This window comes from Bos indicus x Bos taurus, chromosome 9 (genome assembly GCF_003369695.1).
Source record: "Bos indicus x Bos taurus breed Angus x Brahman F1 hybrid chromosome 9, Bos_hybrid_MaternalHap_v2.0, whole genome shotgun sequence".
Taxonomy (NCBI): domain Eukaryota; kingdom Metazoa; phylum Chordata; class Mammalia; order Artiodactyla; family Bovidae; genus Bos; species Bos indicus x Bos taurus.
The window spans coordinates 55,753,000-55,780,091 of NC_040084.1; positions in this window are offsets into that span (position 1 = coordinate 55,753,000).

The following is a 27,092-nucleotide window of genomic DNA, read 5'->3' on the forward strand; positions in this document are numbered from 1 at the left end:
ACATCTAGGTTGCTTCCATGTTCTAGCTATTGTATATAATGCTGCAGTGAACAATGGGAGGCATGTGTGTTTTTCAATTTTGGTTTCCTCAGGGTATATGCCTAAGAGTGGGACTGCTGGATTATATGGTGGTTTTATTCCTAGCTTTTTAAGAAATCTCCATACGGTCTTCCACAGTGGCTGTATCAATTTACATTCCCAACAGTGCAAAAGCATTCCATTTTCTCCACACCCTCTCTAGCATTTATTGTTTGTAGAATTTTTGATGATTGCCATTCTAACCAGTGTGAGGTGATATATCGCATTGTAGTTTTGATTTGCATTTCTCTAATAGTGATGTTGAGCATCTTTTCTTGTGTCAGCCATCTATATGTCTTCTTTGGAGAAATGTCTGTTTAGGTCTTTGTCCCACTTTTTGATTGGGTTATTTGTTTTTCTGGTATTGAGTTGTATGAGCTGCTTGTATATTTTGGAAATTAATCCTTTGTCAGTTGCAGACTGCTAATTGATACAGAATCAAGAATTTAGAACCAGGTGAGTAGCGAGACAGAATGAGAGAAGGTCTAGAAATTGTGATGGAGAGTTTGTTTTGGCAGAAGTAAGCCACTGAAAGCAGCTTGATTTTGTGAACGATTATTGCTTTTCTTAAAGAAACATATCAGAGTGGACAGCATTCCTGTGTTCTTTATTGAAAAGCTCCTGATGTATAATGGTTTCACGTCAATTATCTTTGCTTCTGAGAACATATATGTGCTTGTTTGAATTGTAACCAAAACGTAAAACTTGGGTGAAGAAATGGCTTAGTAAATTAATAGATATTGTATGGTTTTTATTCTACATTTTATATCAAGGTTTTATGATAGATTTCCAGAAATGGATGTTCATAAATACTTTCATATTCCAAGAATAAAAGGCTTTTTAAAGGACTTCTGGTCTCCAGTTTTGCACGTGGAATTCATTCAGCTCAGTTCAGTTCAGTCACTCAGTCATGTACAACTCTTTGCGACCCATGAACTGCAGCACGCCAGGCCTCCCTGTCCTACACCAACTCCCGGAGTTCACCCAAATTCATGTCCATCGAGTCAGTGATGCCATCCAGCCATCTCATCCTCTGTCGACAGCTTCTCCTCCTACCCCAATCCTCCTCAGCAGCACAGTCTTTTCCAATGAGTCAACTCTTCGCATGAGGTGGCCAAAGTACTGGAGTTTCAGCTTTAGCATCATTCCTTCCAAAGAAATCCCAGGGCTGATCTCCTTTAGAATGGACTGGTTGGATCTCCTTGCAGTCCAAGGGACTCTCAAGAGTCTTCTCCAACACCACAGTTCAAAAGCATCAATTCTTTGGCCCTCAGCTTTCTTCACAGTCCAAATTTCACATCCATACATGACCACTGGAAAAACTATAGCCTTGACTAGATGGACCTTTGTTGGCAAAGTAATGTCTCTGCTTTTCAATATGCTATCTAGGTTGGTCAGAGCTTCCCTTCCAAGGAGTAAGTGTCTTTTAATTTCATGGCTACAATCACAATCTTCATTGATTTTGGAGCCCCCCAAAATACAGTCTGACACTGTTTCCACTGTTTCCCCATCTATTTCCCATGAAGTGATGGGACCAGATGCCATGATCTTAGTTTTCTGAATGTTGAGCTTTAAGCCATTTCACTCTCCTCTTTCACCTTCATCAAGAGGCTTTTTAGCTCCTATTCACTTTCTGCCATTAGGGTGGTGTCATCTGCATATCTGAGGTTATTGATATATCTCCCAGCAATCTTGATTCCAGCTTGTGCTTCTTCCAGCCCAGTGTTTTTCATGATGTACTCTGCATATAAGTTAAATAAGCAGGGTGACAATGTACAGCCTTGACATACTCCTTTTCCTAATTGAAACCAGTCTGTAATTCCATGTCCAGTTCTAACTGTTGCTTCCTTACCTGCATACAGGTTTCTCAAGAAGCAGGTCAGGTGATCTGGTATTCCCATCTCTTTCAGAATTTTCCATAGTTTATTGTGATCCACACAGTCAAAGCCTTTGGCATAGTCCATAAAGCAGAAATAGATGCTTTGCTAGAACTTTCTTGCTTTTTTGATCATCCAGCAGATGTTGGAAATTTGATCTCTGGTTCCTCTGCCTTTTCTAAAACCAGCTTGAACATTTAAAAGTTCACAGTTCACGTCTTGCTGAAGCCTGGCTTGGAGAATTTTGAGCATTACTTTACTAGCGTGTGAGATAGGTGCAGTTGTGCGGTAGTTTGAGCATTCTTTGACATTGCCTTTTTTGGGATTGGAATGAAAACTGACATTTTCCAGTCCTTTGGCCACTGCTGAGTTTTCCAGATTTGCTGGCATATTGAGTGCAGCACTTTCACAGCATCATCTTTCAGGATTTGAAATAGCTCAACTGGAATTCCATCACCTCCACTAGCTTTGTTCATAGTGATGCTTCCTAAGGCCCACTTGACTTCACATTCCAGGATGTCTGGCTCTAGGTGAGTGATCACACCATTGTGATTATCTTGGTGATGAAGATCTTTTTTGTATAGTTCTTCTGTGTATTCTTGTCACCTCTTCTTAATATCTTCTGCTTCTGTTAGGTCCATACCATTTCTGTCCTTTATCGAGTCCATCTTTGCATGAAATGTTCCCTTGGTATCTCTAATTTTCTTGAAGAGATCTCTAGTCTTTCCCATTCTCTTGTTCTCCTCTATTTCTTTGCACTGATCGCTGAGGAAGGGTTTTTTATCTCTCCTTGCTCTTCTTTGGAACTCTGAATTCAGATACTTATATCTTTCCTTTTCTCCTTTGCTTTTCACTTCTCTTCTTTACACAGCTATTTGTAGGCCTCCCCAACAGCCATTTTGCTTTTTTGCATTTCTTTTCCATGGGGATGGCCTTGATCCCTGTCTCCTATACAATGTCACGAACCTCTGTCCATAGTTCATCATTACCCCATTGTAAAAGACTCATCCCAAGTAAAAAGAATAGACTTCAGTTTAGTTTAGTCGCTCAGTAGTGTCCAACTCTTCGTGACCCCATGAATCGCAGCATGCCAGGCCTCCCTGTCCATCACCAACTCCTGGAGTTCACTCAGACTCACATCCATCGAGTCCGTGATGCCATGCATCCATCTCATCCTCTGTTGTCCCCTTCTCCTCCTGCCCCCAATTCCTCCCAGCATCAGAATCTTTTCCAATGAGTCAACTCTTCGCATGAGGTGGCCAAAGTACTGGAGTTTCAGCTTGAGCATCATTCTCTCCAAAGAAATCCCAGGGCTGATCTCCTTCAGAATGGAATGGTTGGATCTCCTTGAAGTCCAAGGGACTCTCAAGAGTCTTCTCCAACACCACAGTTCAAAAGCATCAATTCTTCGGCGCTCAGCCTTCTTCACAGTCCAACTCTCACATCCATACGTGACCACAGGAAAAACCATAGCCTTGACTAGACAGGCCTTTGTTGGCAAAGTAATGTCTCTGCTTTTGAATATGCTATCTAGGTTGGTCATAACTTTCCTTCCAAGGAGTAAGCGTCTTTTAATTTCATGGCTGTAGTCACCATGTGCAGTGATTTTGGAGCCCCCAAAAAATAAAGTCTGACACTGTTTCCACTGTTTCTCCATCTATTTCCCATGAAGTGATGGGACTGGATCCCATGATCTTTGTTTTCTGACTGTTGAGATTTAAGCCAAATTTTTCACTCTCCTCTTTCACTTTCATCAAGAGTCTCTTTAGTTCCTCGTCACTTTCTGCCATTAGGGTGGTGTCATCTGCATATCTGAGGTTGTTGATATTTCTCCTGGCAATCTTGATTCCAGCTTGTGCTTCTTCCAGCCCAGCGTTTCTCATGATGTACTCTGCATATAAGTTAAATAAGCAGCCATTTTGCTTTTTTGCATTTCTTTTCTAGAGTGCCAGGCTGTGATGGTGCGGGAACGGCTGAGAAGGGCTACCCAAGTCCGAGGTCAGTGGCGGCGCCCGGGAGGAGCTACCTCGCGTCTGAGGTCAGGGGCGGCAGCTGAGAGGAGATACCCCGCGAACGAGGTCAGGGGTGATGGCCGGGATGGGCTACCCTACGCATGAGGCCAGGGGCAGCGGCCGGAAGGACCAACCCCACGCCCAAGGCCAGGGGCAGCAGCCTGGAGGACCAATCCCACGTCCAAGGAGCAGTGGCTGCATGGGCGCAGCAGGGCCTAGAGGAGCTATCCCATGTTGAAGGTCAGGAAAGGCGGTGGTGAGGAGATACCCCTCGTCTAAGGTAAGGAGCAGCGGCTGCGCTTTGCTGGAGCCACCGTGAAGAGATACCCCATGCTCAAGGTAAGAGAAACCCAAGTAAGATGGTAGGTGTTGCAAGAGGGCATCAGAGGGCAGACACACTGAAACCATACTCACAGAAAATTAGTCAATCTAATCACACTAGGACCACAGCCTTGTCTAACTCAATAAAACTAAGTCATGCCTGAGGGGCAACCCAAGATGGACGGGTCATGGTGGAGAGATCTGACAGAATGTGGTCCACTGGAGAAGGGAATGGCAAACCACTTCAGTATTCTTGCCTTGAGAACCCCATGAACAGTATGAAAAGGCAAAATGATAGGATAGTGAAAGAGGAATTCCCCAGGTCAGTAGGGGCCCAATACACTACTGGAGATTAGTGGAGAAATAACTCCAGAAAGAATGAAGGGATGGAGCCAAAGCAAAAACAATACCCAGCTATGGATGTGAGTGGTGATAGAAGCAAGGTCCGATGCTGTAAAGAGCAATATTGCATAGGAACCTGGAATGTCAGGTCCATGAATCAAGGCAAATTGGAAGTGGTCAAACAAGAGATGGCAAGAGTGAATGTCGACATTCTAGGAATCTGGGTGAATTTAATTCAGATGACCATTATATCTACTACTTCAGGCAGGAATCCCTCAGAGGAAATGGAGTAGCATCATGGTCCACAAAAGAGTCCGAAATGCAGTACTTGGATGCAATCTCAAAAACGACAGAATGATCTCTCTTCATTTCCAAGGCAAACCATTCAATATCACAGTAATCCAAGTCTATGCCCAAACCAGTAAGGCTGAAGAAGCTGAAGTTGAACGGTTCTATGAAGACATACAAGACCTTTTAGAACTAACACCCCAAAAAATGTCCTTTTCATTATAGGGGACTGGAATGCAGAAGTAGGAAGTCAAGAAACACCTGGAGTAACAGGCAAATTTGGCCTTGGAAAACGGAATGAAACAGGGCAAAGACTGATAGAGTTTTGCCAAGAAAATGCACTGGTCATAGCAAACACCCTCTTCCAACAACACAAGAGAAGATTCTACACATGGACATCACCAGATGGTCAACACTGAAATCAGATTGATTATATTCTCTACAGCCAGAGATGGAGAAGCTCTATACCGTCAACAAAAACAAGACCAGGAGCTGACTATGGCTCAGATCATGAACACCTTATTACCAAATTCAGACTGAATTTGAAGAAAGTAGGGAAAACCACTAGACCATTCAGGTATGACCTAAATCAAATCCCTTATGATTATACAGTGGAAGTGAGAAATAGATTTAGGGGCCTAGATCTGATAGATAGAGTGCCTGATGACCTATGGACTGAGGTTCATGACATTGTACAGGAGACAGGGATCAAGACCATCCCCATGGAAAAGAAATGCAAAAAAAAAAAAAAGAATAGACTTATTAGTCAGCAAATCTTTGAAACATAAGAGAAGTAACTGCTGTGTGCTGCATGCTAAGTTTCTTCAGTCATGTCTGACTCTTGCTACTTTATGGACTGTAACCTGCCAGGCTCCTCTGTCTAAGGGGTTCTCCAGGCAAGAATACTGGAGTGGGTTTCCATGCCCTGCCCCAGGAGATCTTCCCGACCTGAAGGACACAGGGAAAACCAATGTACCCAAGACTGGAGAGTCAGATAGTTAAATGCACGGAGTTGTGTTTATTAGAGCAGAGACTCAGGAGTAGAAACACCCTATAACTAGATAACTAGTACCAGGTAGGAAAACCTGAATTTAATTGATAAATTGTGGGAGGCTCAATGTGACAACTCTGAGGGTTAAAAACTCCAGCCATAGAATTCTCTTTTCTCTGCCCGCAATTTTTGAGATTTACTTATGGAGCTCAATCAATTTCTCAGAGATTGGAGTTGGGGGATCATGGAGGGGAAAGACCTCTTTTGGCTTCTGGCAGGGGGAGGTGAAAAGGCAACCTTTTTCTTTTTTTTTTCTTAATAAGGCTTGCCTTCTAGGAAAGCTAGTCAATCAGAACCCAGCCTGCTGGTGTATTATGAGAGTCTAACTGATAGGAAGAAGGGAAATACCAACTCCTGCCACAACTAGCCATCCTGTCCAACATAAGGCAGATAGAACAAAACCAAAAGCAATAAGGTGAAGAAAGACATGAAGTTCATGATCCAGAGTCACTAAAAGACTGAGACCTAATCATATAACTATAGAAAATGTCCCCTCTGCCTACATCTCACTGCCACATTACTAAAAGTCTATTTATAGCAGTTCTTTATCTAGAATAAATTACAAGGCATACCGAGAGGCAAAATAACAGAATTTGAAAAGACAGAGCAAGCATTAGAATCAGACATCTTAGGGATGTCAGAATTATCAGACGAGGAGTTTTACTTAAACAACTGTGACTAGTATTTTAGGGGCTCTACTGGATAATATAGACAATATGAAAAAACAGGTGGACAATGGAAGCAGAGAGATGGAAATCCTAAGAAAGAGTTAAAAAAATCCTAGAGGTCAAAAATACTTATAGAAATAATTGTGCTTATCAGTAGACTGTACATGGCTAAGGCAAAAATCTCTAAGCTAGAGGATATAGCAATAGAATCCTCAAAAGCTGAAAGGCAAATAGAACAGACTGGAAAAACAGAACAGAACATCCCTGAACTGTGAGAGAAAATACAAAAGGTATAATATATGTGTAATTGGAAAATAAAAAGTAGAAAGATAAAAAATAATGTAAGACATATTTGAGGCAATAATTATGAGAATTTCCCAAATCTATTTCAGACATCAAGCCACACATTCAGAAAGCTCAGACACCATGTTGGATAAAAGCAAAACAAACAAACAGAAAACCTCCCACATGTTACATCTAGGCATATCATTTTCAAAATATGGAAATTCAAAGATAAATTCCTAAAATAAGCCAAAAGGAGAAAATACCTTACCTATGGAGGAACAAAGATGAAAATTGTATTTGATTTCTCAGAAGCCATGTAAGCAAGAAGAGACTAGAGTGAAATATTTAAAGTGTTGAGAAGGGGAACAGCAACAACAACAAAAACAACCTGAAATTCTGTACCCTGTGACATTATCCTTTAAAAGTGAAGAAGAATTAAAGACTTTCAGATAAACAAACATTGAGGGAATTTATTGCTAGTGAACCCACATTAAAAAGTCATAAATTCCTTAGAAGGAATAGAGTATAGATCAGAAACTCAGGTCTTTATACAGTAAGGAAGGCATTTGAAAAGGAATAAATGAAGATAAAAGTAAAAATGATTATTTTTATTCTTAATTGATCCAACGATAACTGCTCAAAATAATGATACAAACAGTATGTTTTATTGTGAATGTATATGTATATATCTTATTGTATACATACTTGTCTGTGCTTAAATGTGTATATATAAATGATGTGAAGTCAGTGGTGATACAAGTGAAGGGAGAGAGGAATCAGGATTATTTTGCTATTATGAAAAATACAATACCCATGAAGTGGTATTGAAATGGTCTTAAATTAGGTCTAAATGTATATTGTAAACTAGAGCTCACAATAAAAAAATAAAAAATGAAGTAAACAAACATGCTAAGAAAGAAGAGAAACTGAATCATAGATAATGCTCAATTAAACCACAAAAAGCAGAAAAAGTAGGAAAAATAATAAGGATAGCAAAGAGAAATCAGTAACAAATATAATAGATATTAATAAAACTATCTCAATAACTGCTGTGAATGTTAGTTGTTGAAGTGCACCAGTTAAAAGACAGAGATTGTCAGAGTGGGTTCAAAATTATATGTAATCTATAAGAAACAAAATTTAAATACAAAGACAGCTAGATTAAAAGTAAATGGGGTACATGCGTCTCTGGGTATATGCCTACTGGTGGTATTGTTGGGTTCTAGTCCTAGTTTTTAATGCAATCTCTGTACTGTTCTCCATAGTGGCTGTATCAATCCACATTCCCACCAGCAGTACAAAAGGATTCCCTTTCCTCCACATCCTCTCCAGCATTTATGTTTAGGTTTTTTGATTATGGCCATTCTGACCAGTGTGAGGTGATACCTCATTGCAGTTTTGATTTGCATTTCTCTAATAATGAGCTATGTTGATCATTTTTTCATGTGTTTATTAACCATTTGTATGTTTTTGGAGAAATGTCTATTTAGGCCCTCTGCCCATTTTCTGATTGGGCTGTTTGTTTTCCTGTTGTTGAGCTGTATGAGCTGCTTATATACTGAGATTAATCCTTTGTCAGTTGTTTCATTTGTGATTATTTTCTCCCATTTTGAGGGTTGTCTCTTATTTATTGTTTCTTTTGCTGTGCAAAAGTTTTTAAGTTTAATTAAGTCCCATTTGTTTATTTTTATTTCTGTTACTCTAGAAGATAGGTCAAGGAGGATCTTGCTGTGGTATTTGTCAAAAAGAACTGCCTGTGTTTTCCTCTAAGAACTTTATAGTTTCTGGCCTTACATTTAAGTTTTTCATCCATTTTGAGTTTATTTTTGTATATGGTGTTAGGAAGTGTTCTAGTTTCATTCTTTTATATGTAGCTATCCAGTTTTCCCAGCACCACTTATTGAAGAGGCTGTCTTTTCTCCATTGTATATTCTTGCCTTCTTTGTCAAAGATAAGGTGCCCATAGGACCATGGGTTTATCTCTGGGCTTTCTATCTTTTTCCATTCATATATATTTCTGTTTTTCTTTTTTTGTTTTTGTTAGCACCATGCTGCCTTGAGGACTGTGTTGCAGCACTATTTACAATAGCTAGGACATGTGCTGTGCTGTGCTTAGTCACTCAGTTGTGTCCAACTCTTTGCCACCCCATGGACTGTAGCCCACCAGGCTCCTCTGTCCATGGGGATTCTCCAGGCAAGACTACTGGAGACTACTACCACTTCCCTTCCTCCAGGGGATCTTCCTAGCCCAAGGATTGAAGCCAGGTATCCCATATTTCACACAGGGTCTTTATCATCTGAGCTGCCAGGGAAGGTCAGCAATGCTGGAATAGGTAGGATACCGCTTCTCCAGGGGATCTTCTTGACCCGGGAATTGAACCAAGACCTACTGCTTTGCAAGTAGATTCTTTACCAGCTGAGCTACCAGGGAAACCCAGCTAGGACATGGCAGTAACCTAAATGTTCATCAATAGATGAATGGAAAAAGAAGTTATGGTACATATATACAATGGAATTTTACTCAGCCATGGAAAAGAGCACATTTGAGTCAGTCATAATGAGGTGAATGGACCTAGAGCCTGTTATACAGAGTGAAGAAAGTCAGAAAGAGAAAAATATTGTATTTAACACACACATATGAATCTAGACAAATCATACTGATGAACCTATATGCAGGGAAGCAATAGAGACACACACATAGAGAACAGACTTGTGGACACAGTAGGGAAAGTAGAGTGTGGGACAAATTGAGAGACTAGCATGGAAACATATACATTATTCTGTGTTAAATAGCCAACGGAAGTTTTCTATATGATACAGGGAGCTCAAATCAAGTGCTCTGTGACAACCATGAGGGATGGGATGGTGGGGGTGGGAGGGAGGTTTAAGAGGGAGACGACATATGTATAGCTATGACAGATTCATGTTAATGCATGTCAGAGACCAACACAATATTGAAAAGCAATTATCCTCCAATTAAAAATAAATAATTTTTTAAAACAAAAAAATTCTTAGGACTTCCCTGGTGATCTAGTGGTTAAGATACTTTACTTCCACTTCAGGGGGCATGCATTTGATCTCTGGTCAGGGAAGATCCCACATACTTGGCAAAAAAAAATCTTAAATAACCATTTGCTGCACTTATAATTTTTAGGAAAATGAAAGTAAAAAATATAAATAATATCACTCTTTCCTACCTATTTCTCAAGTTATTTATAAGACACAGTGAGAAAGTGCTTATGGAAACTAAAAGTTAATCACTGTTTGCCTGTCCATTATGATTATGATCAAAACTGGTCCTGCCTGACTGCTTTCTACCACTATTTTAACAGAAAGTTAGAAGTGCACAGAACAAACCAGGAGATGCCATGGCCATAAAGATGGGACAGGTGATGATGGAGGGTCCAGGCTCCACCTCAGTGCTTCTCAGCCTGAGTTGTACTTTAGAATCATCTGGAAAGTTTAAAAATATAAACCAAGTGAATCAGAATGTCCAGCTACAGGGCCAAGCATCAGCATTTCCCTCAAGCTTTCTCAGTAAATTTCAGTGTATGGTGGGGTTGGGAACTTCTCTTATACATATAGGAAAGCTTGGCACTGGAAGCCCCTGTTTTATTGTTTATTGGAAGAAAGGGGTGGGGCTGAGTAGGCTGGGAGATGGTCAAGCCCTAAAAGAAATCCTTCGAAGGTCTGAATGTCTTAGAATGCAGTCAGGCCTTTGTCCAGTAATCTATGTTATAATCTCACTTGGTATTTTCCACTGGGTAGAGTTGAGGAAAAACTAGAGTATGAGGCCCCCACTAGAAACTGGTCTAATTCTTTTATTAAAAAAATACCTAGTCTATGTAATATAGATAATAATGACAACACACATTTCTAGAGCAAATTTCAGCTCTCAATCCAGTGTTCTGGGAATTACCTCATTGGAGACCTACAAGGGCAATTTTTTCACATTGGTGGACACTTATTCCAGCATTCCCCCAGTTAATTATTATTTCAGGGATGTATAATTGATATACAATAAACTGAAGATGTTTAAGTGTGCAACTTGGTACATTTTGGTATTTGTATACTCAAACTATCACCACATTCAGGCTATGAATATACTTTTCACCCCCACAGAATTTCCTCAGGCCCCTTCAAAATCACTCCATGTGACCTCATCCCCATTTCCAGGCAACCATGGATCTAGTTTCTATTATCCTTATTTAGTATGCATTTTCTAGAATTTTATATATGAGTGGAGATATACATAATTTGCCTACCTGTTTTCATCCACCACAATTACTTTGAGATGTATCCATATTTACCCACATTGTTGTTTACAAGTATCCTATTTTATGGATATATTTATTCATTTATTTCACAATATATTCATTCTCCTATAGTTGTTTCCAGTTTGGGACTATACAAATAGAGCAGCTATAAATATTCGCATGCAAGTTCTTACAGGGATATATGCTTTAGTTCTTTGCCTAGCAGTGGAATAGCTGTATCATATAGTGAATGAATGTTTTACTTTTTAATAAACTATCAAACTGTTTACTAAAGTGGTCATATCATTTCACATTCCCATCAGGAGGGTATGAATTTCCAGTTCCTCCAACTCCTCAATAGTTGGTATGACCAGTCTTTTTAATTTTATCTATTCTTTTAAGTATGTAGTAATATCTCATTATGGTTACTTCCTTAATGACTAATGATGAACATCAACCCTCACCTCATAGGAGATAGACAGATACACATATATATCTCCAAAATAAATTATAAACTTAAATACAAAAACAAAAATTATGAAAAATTATGAAAAAAATACAAAAACCTTGGGGACAAAAGATTTCTTAGGACATAAAAGGAAAAACAGTAATTATAAAATAATATAATGAACTTTTGCAAAACTAGAGTATTTTGCTGTTCTAAAGATATTATTAAGAGAGTGAAAAGGCAGGCACAGTCTGGCAAAGAGTTTTGTAAAGCAAATATCTGGTAAAAGACTTGTGTTGAGAATATATAAAGAACTTTCAACACTCAATACAAGAAAACAATCTTACAAAAAAAAGTAAGTGGATGTCATGAAGACATGGAGGAAACTCAAGTTTATATTTATTTAGTGGAAGAAGCCAATATGAAATAGCTACATACTGTACGATTTCAACTATGTGATGTTCTGAAAAAGGTATAACTGAGATATTAAAAAGATTAGTGGTTGCCAAAGGTTGGGGATTGGGGAGAGAAGGAAATCTGTGGAGCAAACAGATATTTTTAGGGCAGTGAAAATACTGTATGAACCCTACTATTTCAGGGAAATTGCAGTGCCTTAACTTTGTTTTGTGGTTGACCTTGTTACTGATTATTGAGCATTTTAGTTATTTGACTTTCCATGATAATGATCAGAAAGATTCCTAAATTGCTTTGATTCATAGGCAATTAAATGATTCTATACCTCACTTTGTGCTGTATAAGAAGATTATACAATTTATCTTGTCTAATAAGGTAGAAAAATAGTAGTGATATGCTATTATAGTGTTTCTTTTTCTTTTCCTTTTTTTTGTGCAAGTTAGTGCTAGAAATACACATGAAAGAAAAATGATTTAAATGTGTAATATCCAATTTTAAAGCAATTTTGTTGGATGTCAATTCATCATACTTTTGTCCAAGTTGCTCTATGGGTACTAGTTATGTGAATGACCATGGATATACATTGTTTATAGCAAATTAAATGGTTAGTTTGAGATACTATTTTTCACTTGAGAAATATTTTTTGTATCAAACTAATAATTGAAGGGCCCATTGCTTTAATCTATTCTACTGTTGTCCTTCAAAAATTATACTTTATCAAATCGCCCATCACGCTGCTAAGTCACTTCAGTCATGTCCGACTCTGTGCGACCCCATAGACGGCAGCCCACCAGGCTCCCCCATCCCTGGGATTCACCAGGCAAGAACACTGGAGTGCGTTGCCATTTCCTTCTCCAATGCATGAAAGTGAATAGTGAAAGTGAAGTCGCTCAGTTGTTTCCGACTCTTAGCAACCCCATGGACTGCAGCCTACCAGGCTCCTCTGTCCATGGGATTTTCCAGCCAAGAGTACTGGAGTGAGGTGCCATTGCCTTCTCCGACCCATCATAGATCAGCAAAAATATATTTTAACTAGATATAGAGTCTGATGTACAAACTCTGATACCTAAAGTGTATGTATCCTAAATATGAAAACTTTTTGAGTGTTTTTTCACAATTGCTAGCATAAAATCACTAATGGAAAAATCCTCCTACAGTTGTAATTATTGATATCCAAAATAGGATAATATGATGCTGTGTAGATATAGTTGTTCATAAAGTAAGTAAAAAATACTGACTCATGACCGGTATTTAGGCAAGATTAAGTGAATGTGGGTGGTCACTTCTAAATTAAGGTGGATGAATGAATTTTTACATGTTGTTAAGAGGATAACCCTTATATTAACAAGTATATACTAGTTAGAGGTTCAGCAGCCATCCAGACTATGGAATGACCTTAAGATTGGAAGCTTCCTTTTAAAAACAAACTAGAAGGAGCCTCGTCTGTATATAAGGAAGCACCATTTGTACTTGTAGACTAACTTCTTCCAGTTAGGAAAACATTTTGATTTTAATGGAATGGAATTTTTGTTGCTGTTCTTACTCTCAATTAAATCCTAATTTTAATAATTCAGTTTGCTATCAGGAAATGCTCATGATGAGTGAATGTAGGAGAAAGAAAGGCTATAAATCATATAATTCTAACTATGTGAAAAGTATATAATAAGAGAAAAGAGGACCTAGTGTATGGCATAGGCAACTCTGTTCAATACTCTGTAATAAACTAAACTGGAAAAGAATTTGAAAAAGAATGCTGCTGCTAAGTCACTTCAGTCGAGTCCAACACTGTGAGACCCCATAGACGGCAGCCCACCAGGCTCCCCCATCCCTGAGATTCTCCAGGCAAGAACACTGGAGTGGGTTGCCATTTCCTTCTCCGATGCATGAAAGTGAAAAGGGAAAGTGAAGTTGCTCAGTCGTGTTCGACTCCTAGTGACCCCTTGGAATGCAGCCTACCAGGCTCTTCTGTCCGTGGGATTTTCCAGGCAAGAGTACTGGAGTGGGTGGCCACTGCCTTCTCCATGAAAAAGAATAGATATGTGTATATGTGTAGCAGAATCACTTTGCAGAACACCTGAGACTTAACACATTAACACATTGTTAATCAACTACATACTCCAGTAGAAAAGAAAAACAAAAAATAAAATTACTTCTATCTTTTCACTAAAAAAGAAAAATGAATCAGTCAGTTTATCATTCTTTCCAAGGACCACTGCTTGATGCCTAGGGGTCAATGCAAGGTCTTTAATTTGGAGGAGAAATGGCATGTTTACAGTCATGTTAGAAACTTAGATTACTATATCCTTATGCTTCTGACCACCACCTACTTGCTTACTCTGGGATCTTTAAAGTATTGTCTGTGTGGTAGATGTGGGCAACTACAATTTAAGTTTTTCCAGGTATTTCTGATGCACAATGTTGCTTGAAAACCACTGTGCAAGTGGCAGCCTTCCCCCAGACTGTATTGGTAAATGGTCCTCAGTCTAAGATCCTCTTTCTATTTAATCCCTAGAATCTATCCACATTTCTGGTGAGGTAAAACTTTCCTGGTAAGTATAAACCTCACTCTTTATCTTAACAATGTCCCATGACAACACATCAAAACAAAATCTTCCCTTGAATGGATGTCAAAACTTGTACACAGTCTAATAGAGAACTACATCTATAAAACTCATTTTTTCTCCTTGTTGGATAACATATCTTTCTCCTAAAAAACTTGAAATTACAACAGAAAAAAATTCATGTCCAACCATGACAAAAGGTATATGCAATATGATGCACTCTTACTTAGATAATAATAGATTTATGTGTATACATGTTTATTTTTATTTGAATCACATATAATTCTCTCACATTATTATATGTTACAACAGAGGCTTTTACCTTAAATTAAAACTCATAAATCTTGATCATGTTGAATTATTATTTATCTTTATTGATATAAAATACTGAATTTCTGTACAACACTTTTCAAGAGAGGAAATCCTTTACTTTCTTTGAAATCTTTGAGGCTTTGAAAGGTTTGCACTCACTTGACCCATCCCATTGCTAAAAGAGTAAAATGATTCATGAGACTTAACAGTTACAGACTGCAGTACTACCTATGAATACCAACTACTGTCTCGACCCTCAGATCCAAGTAGTAAAAGAGAAGTATATGAAAAAGCCTCCACTCAGTCATACCTGGCTTCATTCTTAAACTGTTTCCAGAGAAAACTTCTTTTTGTTCTTGACAAACCAGAATATTCGTATTATTAATAGAAAATCCCCTCCTACTCCAAAAATCTATAAGCAATACACTGAAAATTATAGAGGGAAGATAGTATAGAATTTATAAAAGTATCTATAGTAGTTCAGTTCAAAATCTTACTTTAGGCTTTCATTTCAAAATTTGACTTTTGTGCTTCAAATCTGTAAGATCTTCCCATACTGTACTCACACCATGATGTTTAGCCTACCTTCACTGATGCTCCCACTTTCCAGTTGTCACCCAGGCTCTCACTCTTTCATCCATTCGTCAGGTAGAGCACTAAACCATTCTTCAAGCTTCCACCTCCTCAGTTGAGTAATATCACTTGTCTAATATTTCATAAGATCTTCTAATTTGATTATTTCTTTGTGCTTAGTAGACAAAAATTTTAAGATGTTTTCTTATAAGACAGTTTGTGTTGAGCGTACACTTCAAAGTAGTTTTATTTTGGAAAATTTTCCTTCCTAAAAATCGGAGTCATTAACTTCCAACCTGTGGGCATCAGAGCAAGGTGCAACAGAATCTATCAGTTCAGTTCAGTCGCTCAGTCATGTCCAACTCTTGGCGACCCAATGGACTGCAGCACACCAGGCTTCCTTGGCCATCACCCACTTCAAGAGCTTGCTCAGATTCATGTCCATAGCATCACAGATGCCATATAAAAAAGCTATATGCACACCAAAATATGTGTAACATGACTGTGGAATGATTTTCCAAATGTATGTTAATGAAATGCATGTTGTTAAAAATAATTATCAGTAGCTATTGGGATAGCTTTATATAAATCACTAAAATACAACTATCACATGAGAGTTATATGCAAAATCCCACCTAAGAGTTTTGGGGGAGAATACCTAAAGAAGACACAATAGAAATTCCAGATAGTCACTTCATTCTCAAATGGAGCTAGTGTAAGTCTATTGCCCACTACCCTTGCCCCCAGTACTGTGTGTTTCATATTTAGTTGAAACTAAAATTAAACATGTTCTTCAAAAAGCATCAGAGATCAGTAATAACAAAAGGACTTAAGTGATTTTTCTGTATTTTTTTACAGATTATCAAATAGATCAAGACAATATTTTCACATTTTCTCTTCTAGCTACACCACACAAATCTATTATTGATTCCTATGGCATCACTGACTCGATGGACATGAGTCTGTGTGAACTCCGGGAGTTGGTGATGGACAGGGAGGCCTGGCGTGCTGCGATCCATGGGGTCGCAAAGAGTCAGACACGACTGAGCGACTGAACTGAACTGACTCAAAATAATAAAATTCCTGAGGATGCAGAAAATGTAGCCCATCAAAAGATCTTAATTATTATAGGGGGAGTAGAGCAGATACACTTTTACTTGTCTAGGCTCTAAACCATTTTTATTGTCTCTGAGAACTGAGGTGAACTGGTTTAGTGGTTTCATTTCAGTTCAGTTGCTCAGTCGTGTTGGACTCTTTGCAACCCCATGGACTGCACAATGCCAGGCTTCACTGTCCATCATCAACACCCTGAGCTTATTCAAACTCATGTCCATCGAATAGGTGATGCCATCCAACCATCCCATCCTCTGTCGACCCCTTCTCCTCCCACCTTCAATCTTTCCCAGCATAAGGGTCTTTTCCAATGAGTCCCGTCTTTGCATCATATGGCCAAAGTATTGGAGTTTCAGCTTCAGCATCACTTCTTCCAGTGAATATTCAGGATTAATTTCCTTTAGGATGGACTGGTTGGATCATCTTGCTGTCCAAGGGACTCTCAAGAGTCTTTGCCAACACCACAGTTCAAAAGTATCAATCCTTCGGCACTCAGCTTTCTTTTTTTTTTTTTTTAATTTTATTTTATTTTTAAACTTTACAATATTGTAGTAGTTTTGCCAAATATCGAAATGAATCTGCCACAGGTATATCTGTGTTCCCCATCCTGAACCCTCCTCCCCCCTCCCTCCCCATACCCTCCCTCTGGGTCGTCCCAGTGCACCAGCCCCAAGCATCCAGTATTGTGCATCGAACCTGGACTGGCGACTCATTTCATACATGATACTATACATGTTTCAATGCCATTCTCCCAAATCTCCCCACCCTCTTCCTCTCCCACAGAGTCCATAAGACTGATCTATACATCAGTGTCTCTTTTGCTGTCTCGTACACAGGGTTATTGTTACCATCTTTCTAAATTCCATATATATGCGTTAGTATACTGTATTGGTATTTTTCTTTCTGGCTTACTTCACTCTGTATAATAGGTTCCAGTTTCATCCATCTCATTAGAACTGATTCAAATGTATTCTTTTTAATGGCTGAGTAATACTCCATTGTGTATATGTACCACTGCTTTCTTATCCATTCATCTGCTGATGGGCATCTAGGTTGCTTCCATGTCCTGGCTATTATAAACAGTGCTGCGATGAACATTGGGGTACACGTGTCTCTTTCCCTTCTGGTTTCCTCCGTGTGTATGCCCAGCAGTGGGATTGCTGGATCATAAGGCAGTTCTATTTCCAGTTTTTTAAGGAATCTCCACACTGTTCTCCATAGTGGCTGTACTAGTTTGCATTCCCACCAACAGTGTAAGAGGGTTCCCTTTTCTCCACACCCTCTCCAGCATTTATTGCTTGTAGACTTTTGGATCCCACTCTCATGTCCATACATGACTACTGGAAAAACCATAGCTTTGACTAGATGGATCTTTGTTGGCAAAGTAATGTCCCTGCTTTTTGACATGTTATCTAGGTTGGTCATAACTTTGCTTCCAAAGAACAACCGTCTTTTAATTTCATTGCTGCAGTCACCATCTGCAGTGACTTTGGAGCCCCCCAAAATAAAGTCTGCCACTGTTTCCACTGTTTCCCCATCTATTTGTGGTGAAGTGATGAGACTAGATGTCATAATCTTAATTTTCTGAATGTTGAGCTTTAAGCCAATGTTTTTACTCTCCTTTTTCACTTTCATCAAGAGGCTTTTTAGTTCCTCTTCACTTTCTGCCATAAGGGTGGTGTCATCTGCATATCTGAAGTTATTTATATTTCTCATGGCAATCTTGATTCCAGCTTGTGCTTCATCCAGCCCAGTGTTTCTCATGATGTACTCTGCACATAAATTAAATAAGCAGGATGACAATATACAGCCTCAATCTACTCCTTTCCCTATTTGGAACCAGTCTGTTCTTGCATGTCCAGTTCTAACTGTTGCTTCTTGACCTGCATACAGATTTCTCAAGGGGCAGGTCAGGTGTCCTAATATTCCCATCTCTTGAAGAATTTTCCACAATTTGTTGTGATCCATACAGTCAAAGGCTTTGGCATAGTCAGTACAGCAGAAATAGATGTTTTTTTCTGGAATATTTTCCTGTTTAGATGATCCAGTAAATGTTGCCAATTTGATCTCTGGTTCCTCTAACTTTTGTAAATCCAGCTTGAACATCTAGAAGTTCATGGTTCAGGTACTGTTGAAACCTGGCTTGGTGAATTTTGAGCATTAGTTTGCTAGCATGTGAGATGAGTATAATTGTGCAGTAGTTTGAGCATTCTTTGACATTGCCTTTCTTTGGGATTGGAATGAAAACTGACCTTTTCCAGTCCTGTGGCCACTGCTGAGTTTTCCAAATTTGTTGGCATATGCAGTGCAGCACTTTTTCACTATCAACTTTTAGGATTTGAAATACCTCAACTGAAATTCCATCACCTCCCCTAGCTTTTTTTGTAGTGATGCTTGCTAAGACCCACTTGGCTTCACATTCCAGGATGTGTTGCTCTAGGTGAGTGATCACACCATTGTGTTTATCTGGGTCATAAAGATTTTTTTTTGTACAGTTCTTCTGTGTATTCTTGCCACCTCTTCTTAATATCTTCTGCTTCTGTTATGTCCGTACCATTTCTGTCCTTCATTGTGCCCATCTTTGCATGAAATGTTCCCTTGGTATCTCTAATTTTCTTGAAGAGATCTCTAGTCTTTCCCATTCTATTTTTTCCCTCTATTTCTTTGCATTGATCACTAAGGAGGGCTTTCTTATCTCAACTTTCTATTCTTTGGAAATCTGCATTCAAATGGGTATATCTTTTCTTTTCTCCTTTGCCTTTCCCTTCTCTTCTTTTCATATCTATTTTTAAGGCCTCCTCAGACAACCATTTGCCTTTTTGCATTTCTTTTTCTTGGGGATGGTCTTGATCATTGCCTCCTGTACAATTTCACGAACTTCTGTCCATAATTCTTCAGGCACTCTGTCTATCAGACATAATTCCTTGAATCTTATTTGTCACTTGCACTGTATAATTGTAAGTGACTTGATTTAGGTCATATCTGAATTGCCTAGTGGTTTTCCCTACTTATGAAATGTTGGTGTTCACTCTTTCATCTCCTGTTTGACCACTTGCAATTTGCCTAGATTCATGGACCTAACATTCCAGGTTCCTATGCAATATTGCTCTTTATAGCTTCGGACTTTACTTCCATCACCAGTCACATTCAGAGCTGGGCATTGTTTTTCCTTTGGCTCCATCTCTTCATTCTTTCTGGAGTTATTTCTCCACTGATCTCCAATAGCGTATTGGGCACCCACCCATCTAGGGAGTTCATCTTTCAATGTCCTATCTTTTTGCCTTTTCATACTATTCATGGAATTCTCAAGGCAAGAATACTGAAATAGTTTGCCATTCCCTTCTGCAGTGGACCACGTTTTGTCAGAACTCTCAGCCATGACCTGTCCATCATGGGTGGCCCTACGGAGCATGACTCATCGTTTCATTGAGTTAGACAAGGCTGTTGTCCATGTGATCAGACTGGTTAGTTTTGTGATTGTGGGTTTAAGTTTGTCTGCCCTCTGATGCAGAAGGATAAGAAGCTTATGGAAGCTTCCTGTTGGGAGAGACTGATTGAGAGGGAAACTGGGTCTTGTTATGATAGGCAGGGCTGTGCTCAGTAAATCTTTAATTCAATTTTCTGTTAATGGTTGGGGCTGTGTTCCCTCCTCGTTATTTGACCTGAGGCTAAACTGTGATGGAGGTAATGAAGATAATGTTGCCCACCTTCAAAAGGTCCCATGGAGGCACTTCTATACTCAGTGCCCCCTACCCTGCAGCAGGCCACTGCCAACCCATGCCTCCTCAGGAGATTCCTGGACAGTCACGGGCAAGTCTGGGTTAATCTCTTGTGGAGTCACTGCTCCTTTCTCCTGGGTCCTGGTGTGCACAAGGTTTTGTTTGTGCCCTCCAAGAGACTGTTTCCCCAGTCCTGTCTAAATTCTGGCAGCTCTATGATGGGGTTAATGGTGACCTCCTCCAAGTTACTGATACATGACTCCTGGAAAAGCCATAGCTTTGACTAGACCTTTGTTAGAAAAGTAGTGTCTCTGCTTTTTAATATGCTTTGTAGGTGGGTCATAGCTTTTCTTCCAAAAATCAAGTGTCTTTTAATTTCATGGCGGCAGTCACCATTTGCAGTGATTTTGCAACCCCAAAAATAAAGTCTGTCACTGTTTCCAGTGTTTCCCCATATACTTACCATGAAGTGAGGGGACCAGATGCCATGTTCTTAGTTTTCTGAATGTTGAGTTTTAAGCCAACTTTTCACTCTGTTCTTTGACTTTCATCAAGAGGCTCTTTAGTTCTTTTTTCACTTTCTGCCATATGGGTGGTATCCTCTGCATATCTGAGGTTATTGATATTTGTCCTTGAAATCTTGATTCCAGCTTGTGCTACATCCATTCCGGCATTTTGCATGATGTACTTTGCATATAAGTTAATTAAGCAGGGTGACAATATACAGCCTTGACATACTCCTTTCCTGATTTGGAACCAGTCTGTTGTTGCATGTCCAGTTCTAACTGGTGCTTCTTGACCTGCATACAGATTTCTTAGGAATCAGGTAAGTTGGTCTAGTATTCCCATCTCTTAAAGCATTTTCCACAGTTTGTTGTGATCCACACAGTCAAAGGCTTTGGCTTACTCTATAAAGCAGAAATAGATATTTTTCTGGAACTCTCTTGCTTTTTCAATGATCCAATGGATGTTGGCAATTTGATCTCTGGTTCCTCTGCCTTTTGTAAATCAAGCTTGAACATCTGGAAGTACACGGTTCATGTACTTTTGAAGCCTGGCTTGGAGAATTTTGAACTGTACTTTGGTAGTGTGTGCTGCTGCTGCTGCTGCTAAGTCACTTCAGTCGTGTCCGACTCTGTGTGACCCCATAGACGGCAGCCCACCAGGCTCCCTGTCCCTGGGATTCTCCAGGCAAGAACACTGGAATGGGTTGCCATTTCCTTCTCCAGTGAATGAAAGTGAAAAGTGAAAGTGAAGTCGCTCAGTTGTACCCGACTCTTAGCGACCTGCTGCTGCTGATGAGTGCAATTGTGTGGTAGTTTGAGCATTCTTTTGCATTGCCTTCCTTTGGGATTGGAATGAAAACTGACCTTTTTCAGTCCTGTGGCCACTGCTGAATTTTCAAGATTTGCTGGCATATTGAGTGCAATACTTTCACAGCATCATCTTTCAGGATTTGATATAGCTCAACTGGAATTCCCTCACCTCTACTAGCTTTGTTTGTAGTAATGCTTCCTAAGGAAAATGGTTTAGACAAATGCTACTAAATGAGGTTTTCCCTCCGAAATCCTGTAGTGTATCAAGATTCAATCATGTTACCTAATTTGAAATGGGCTTCCTATTTTGGTGCCTGCTAACTCCTGTTTTGTGAAACTTAAAATAGCCTCATTTGAGAACAGAAGTGGAAAATATGATTAGTTTGTACCCTGACATCAGTGATGTTCTTGAGTTTATTTGATATCACTGATAATTTAAGGATCATATGATGGGAATCATATCATAAACTGCATTCAGAAATTTGTTACTGTAGTTCTGGCTGCCATATTTTTATGTTAGCATCTATCCAATGTTAACAAAATCAAGTCCATTTGAAAAGTCCCAGCATCCTTAAAAGGGAAGATTTATGTAGAGAAATAGAGATTCCTGGAGATAGGTATTTTTTGTTGCTTTGGTAACTTCTGTTTCTTTTCATCATATATATTTTAATAGTAAGAACAAAAAAGAATATTATAGTTACAGAGGAACACTTCAATCTATTGATAGACTTGTAGAAGGTTTTCTTGTAAAAATATTCATTTAACTTGACACAGCCCTTTTTATTAGGTAAAATATATGGCAACAAAAGAGAACAATTTCTCATCCTCAGACATCAAACTGGATTTTTTTTTGTTTGTTTTGTTAAATGGCTATTTGCTATCGTGAATAAAACCATGTTAATATTGTAAATGAAAAAATTAGAGACTCTGGTGTGCCAGGATACATAGCAATTATGATAGTTCCTAAGATTCAGATACTCCTATTCCTGAAGTTATGCTACTTTAACAGTCAGTGTTATGTACCAACATATTGATGGCAAAACTGTGATAATTATTGATAAGGATTTATAATTATATTTTAAATCATTTATATCTCAAGACCTAACTGCATTTAGCAGAAAATATCAACTGAACTAAAAGTACCCATTTCCATGTTTAATATTCTCAAATGATTTGTGTGATTGAGATCCATTTTCTCACTTAAAAAAAACTAAGGAAGAAAGTTAATATTATTAAGGTTATGTCAACAAAAAAATAAATAAATTTGGTTAGTTTTTCCAGCAGTTAATTTAGTGAAAACAATCAACAAGCTGATTCAAGAAGTTAAAAAATCACTGAAATCAGTTTTGTAGGTTTAAATCTATCTTTAAACCTGGTAAAGGACTAAACAAGGAAACATCCAGTTCAGTCTTAATTAGTATTTTTTGGTTGAGAATTCCAAAGTAGTGTTTTAGAAATAGAATTCATTTTTCTGACATATTTTATGCATTATTAAAAGCAATATAAGGAATAATTTCAAAAAAATTTAAAGTATTGGCCAAATATTTTAATTATTAAACATGTAAAGACCATAGATTTTGTAACCAGTAGTCTAAAATTTGTCAGTTTTTATACTTTCTTTATACTTGACATTTTAAAATAGCTGCACTGCATTCCATTAATACCGTTCATTTCAGTAAATATTTTCCTTCTGTGATTTTCAAATTGTATACTAAGTAGACCCCATTAGCTTCTTTTTTTTTTTTTTTTAATGTTATGCACTTTCGTAAGCAGCATTTATATTTTTGGATGTTTGTTTCATTGGATATATTTCCAAAATAATAACTTTAAGGGTATTCTATACCCTTTATTCAATATATACTTCATAAAATTTGCTATACTTTTCTGATTGGTCTCCAGAATAACTGAACAAAGGTCAGTTTTCATTCTAATCCCAAAGAAAGGCAATGCCAAAGAATGCTCAAACTACCACACAAGTGCACTCATCTCACATGATAGTAAAGTAATGCTCAAAATTCTCCAAGCCAGGCTTCAGCAATACATGAACCATGAACTTCCAGATGTTCAAGCTGGTTTTAGAAAAGGCAGAGGAACCAGAGATCAAATTGCCAACATCTGCTGGATCATGGAAAAAGCAAGAGAGTTCCAGAAAAACATCTATTTCTGCTTTATTGACTATGCCAAAGCCTTTGACTGTGTGGATCACAATGAACTGGGGAAAATTATGAAAGAGATGGGAATACCAGACCACCTGACCTGCCTCTTGAGAAACCTATATGAAGGTCAGGAAGCAACAGTTAGAACTGGACATGGAACAACAGACTGGTTCCAAATAGGAAAAGGAGTACGCCAAGGCTGTATATTGTCACCCTGCTCATTTAACTTCTATGCAGAGTACATCATGAGAAACGCTGGGCTGGAAGAAGCACAAGCTGGAGTAAAGATTGCTGGGAGAAATATCAATAACCTCAAATAAGCAGATGACACCACCCTTATGGCAGAAAGTGAAGAGGAACTCAAAAGCCTCTTGATGAAAGTGAAAGAGGAGAGTGAAAATGTTGTCTTAAAGCTCAGAAAACTAAGAACATGGCATCTGGTCCCATCGCTTCATGGGAGATAGATAGGGAAACTGTGGAAACAGTGTCAGACTTAATTTTGGGGGGCTCCAAAATCACTGCAGATGGTGACTGCAGCTATGAAATTAAAAGACGCTTACTCCTTGGAAGGAAAGTTATGACCAACCTAGATAGCATATTCAAAAACAGAGACATTACTCTGCCCACAAATGTCCATCTAGTCAAGGCTATAGTTTTTCCAGTAGTCATGTATGGATGTGAGAGTTGGACTGTGAAGAAAGCTGAGCACCAAAGAATTGATGCTTTTGAACTGTGGTGTTGGAGAAGACTCTTGAGAGTCCCTTGGACTGCAAGGAGATCCAACCAGTTCATTCTAAAGGAGATCAGTCCTGGGTGTTCTTTGGAAGGACTGATGCTGAAGCTGAAACTCCAATATTTTGGCCACCTCATGCGAAGAGTTGACTCATTGGAAAAGGCTCTGATGCTGGGAGGGATTGAGGGCAGGAGGAGAAGGGGACGACAGAGGATGAGATGGCTGGATGGCATCACCGACTCAATAGACGTGAATTTGAGTAAACTCCGGGAGTTGGTGATGGACAGGGAGGCCTGGCGTGCTGCAATTCATGGGGTCGCAGAGTTGGGTATGACTGAACGACTGAAGTGAACTGAATTGAACAAGTCTTAACATGTGCATGCTTCTACATAGCTTGGCAGACCATGGTTAATGATTTTTATTAGATTAATGGTAATGTCTCTGCTTTTCAATATGCTGTATAGGTTGGTCATAACTTTTCTTCCAAGGATTAAGTGTCTTTTAATTTCATGGCTGCAGTCACCATCTGCAGTGATTTTGGAGCCTCCAAAAATAAACTCTGACACTGTTTCCACTGTTTCCCCATCTATTTCCCATGAAGTGATGGGACTAGATGCCATGATCTTCGTTTTCTGAATGTTGAGCTTAATCCAACTTTTTCACTCTCCACTTTCACCTTCATCAAGAGGCTTTTTAGTTCCTCTTTACTTTTTGCCATAAGGATGGTGTCATCTGCATATCTGAGGTTATTGATATTTCTCCCAGCAATCTTTACTCCAGCTTGTGCTTCTTCCAGCCCAGCGTTTCTCATGATGTACTCTGCATAGAAGTTAAATAAGCAGGGTGACAATATACAACCTCGATGTACTCCTTTTCCTATTTGGAACCAGTCTGTTGTTCCATGTCCAGTTCTAACTGTTGCTTCCTGATCTTCATATAGGTTTCTCAAGAGGCAGGTCAGGTGGTCTGGTATTCCCATCTCTTTCATAATTTTCCCCAGTTCATTGTGATCCACACAGTCAAAGGCTTTGGTATAGTCAATAAAGCAGAAATAGATGTTTTTCTGGAACTCTCTTGCTTTTTCCATGATCCAGCAGATGTTGGCAATTTGATCTCTGGTTCCTCTGGCTTTTCTAAAACCAACTTGAACATCTGGAAGTTCACCGTTCACATATTGCTGAAGCCTAGCTTGGAGAATTTTGAGCATTACTTTACTATCATGTGAGATGAGTGCACTTGTGCGGTAGTTTGAGCATTCTTTGGCATTGCATTTCTTTGGGATTGAAATGAAAACTGACCTTTTCCAGTCCTGTGGCCACTGCTGAGCCTCCCAAATTTGCTGGCATATTGAGGGCAGCACTTTCACAGCATCATCTGCCAGGATTTGAAATAGCTCAACTGGAATTCCATCACCTCCACTAGCTTTGTTCATATTGATGCTTTCTAAGGCCCACTTGACTTCACTTTCAAGATGTGAATGTGATGTCTGGCTCTAGATGAGCGATCACACTATCATGATTATCTGGATTGTGAAGATCTTTTTTGTACAGTTCTTCTGTGTATTCTTGCCACCTCTTCTTAATATCTTGTTCTTCTCTTAGGTCCATACCATTTCTGTCCTTTATTGAGCCTATCTTTGCCTGAAATGTTCCCTTGATATCTCTAATTTTGTTGAAGAGATCTCTAGTCTTTCCCATTCTGTTGTTTTCCTCTATTTCTTTGCGTTGGTCGCTGAGGAAGGCTTTCTTATCTCAACTTGCTATTTTTTAGAACTCTGCATTCAGATGCTTATATCTTTCCTTTTCTCCTTTGCTTTTCACTTCTCTTCTTTTCACAGCTATTTGTAAGGCCTCCCCAGACAGTCGTTTTGCTTTTTTGCATTTCTTTTTCCATGGGTATGTTTTTGATTCCTATCTCCTGTACAATGTCACGAACCTCAGTCCATAGTTCATCAGGCACTCTATCTATCAGATCTAGGCCCTTAAATCTATTTCTCACTTCCACTGTATAATCATAAGGGATTTGATTTAGATCATGTCTGAATGGTCTAGTGGTTTTCCCTACTTTCTTCAATTTAAGTCTGAATTTATTAGAGAGTGAAAACTTTGATTTTGTGCCGGTCTGTATGGCACTGTGGCTAGAAAGAAGACAGTTATAGTAGAAATAATTAATCATGAAACATCCATTTTTATTAGAATTATAAATATATCATCATATAACCTCTGAGGTTAGCTATATAGTCTAATCCATAATTAGGATAATGTTATGCCTATTATTATATATGTTGGTGGGCATCTGGCAGAAAAATAATACATTGCACACACAGACACAGATGTGTGCACATACACACCCACCTTGAGAGTATTACTATTCTAGCCTAATTCTTTTGAAATACATATTTTCACATATTTGATATGCTTATAATAATGTGATCCTCTATGGAAAGTCAGTGCTGCAATATGTTTAGAGAGAGTATGATCACAGATTGTTGCAGAAAGTATTATAAGGTCTATCAAATGAAATGTAGAAACTTTCATTCTAATAAATAATTAGTAATTAGTATGAAGTA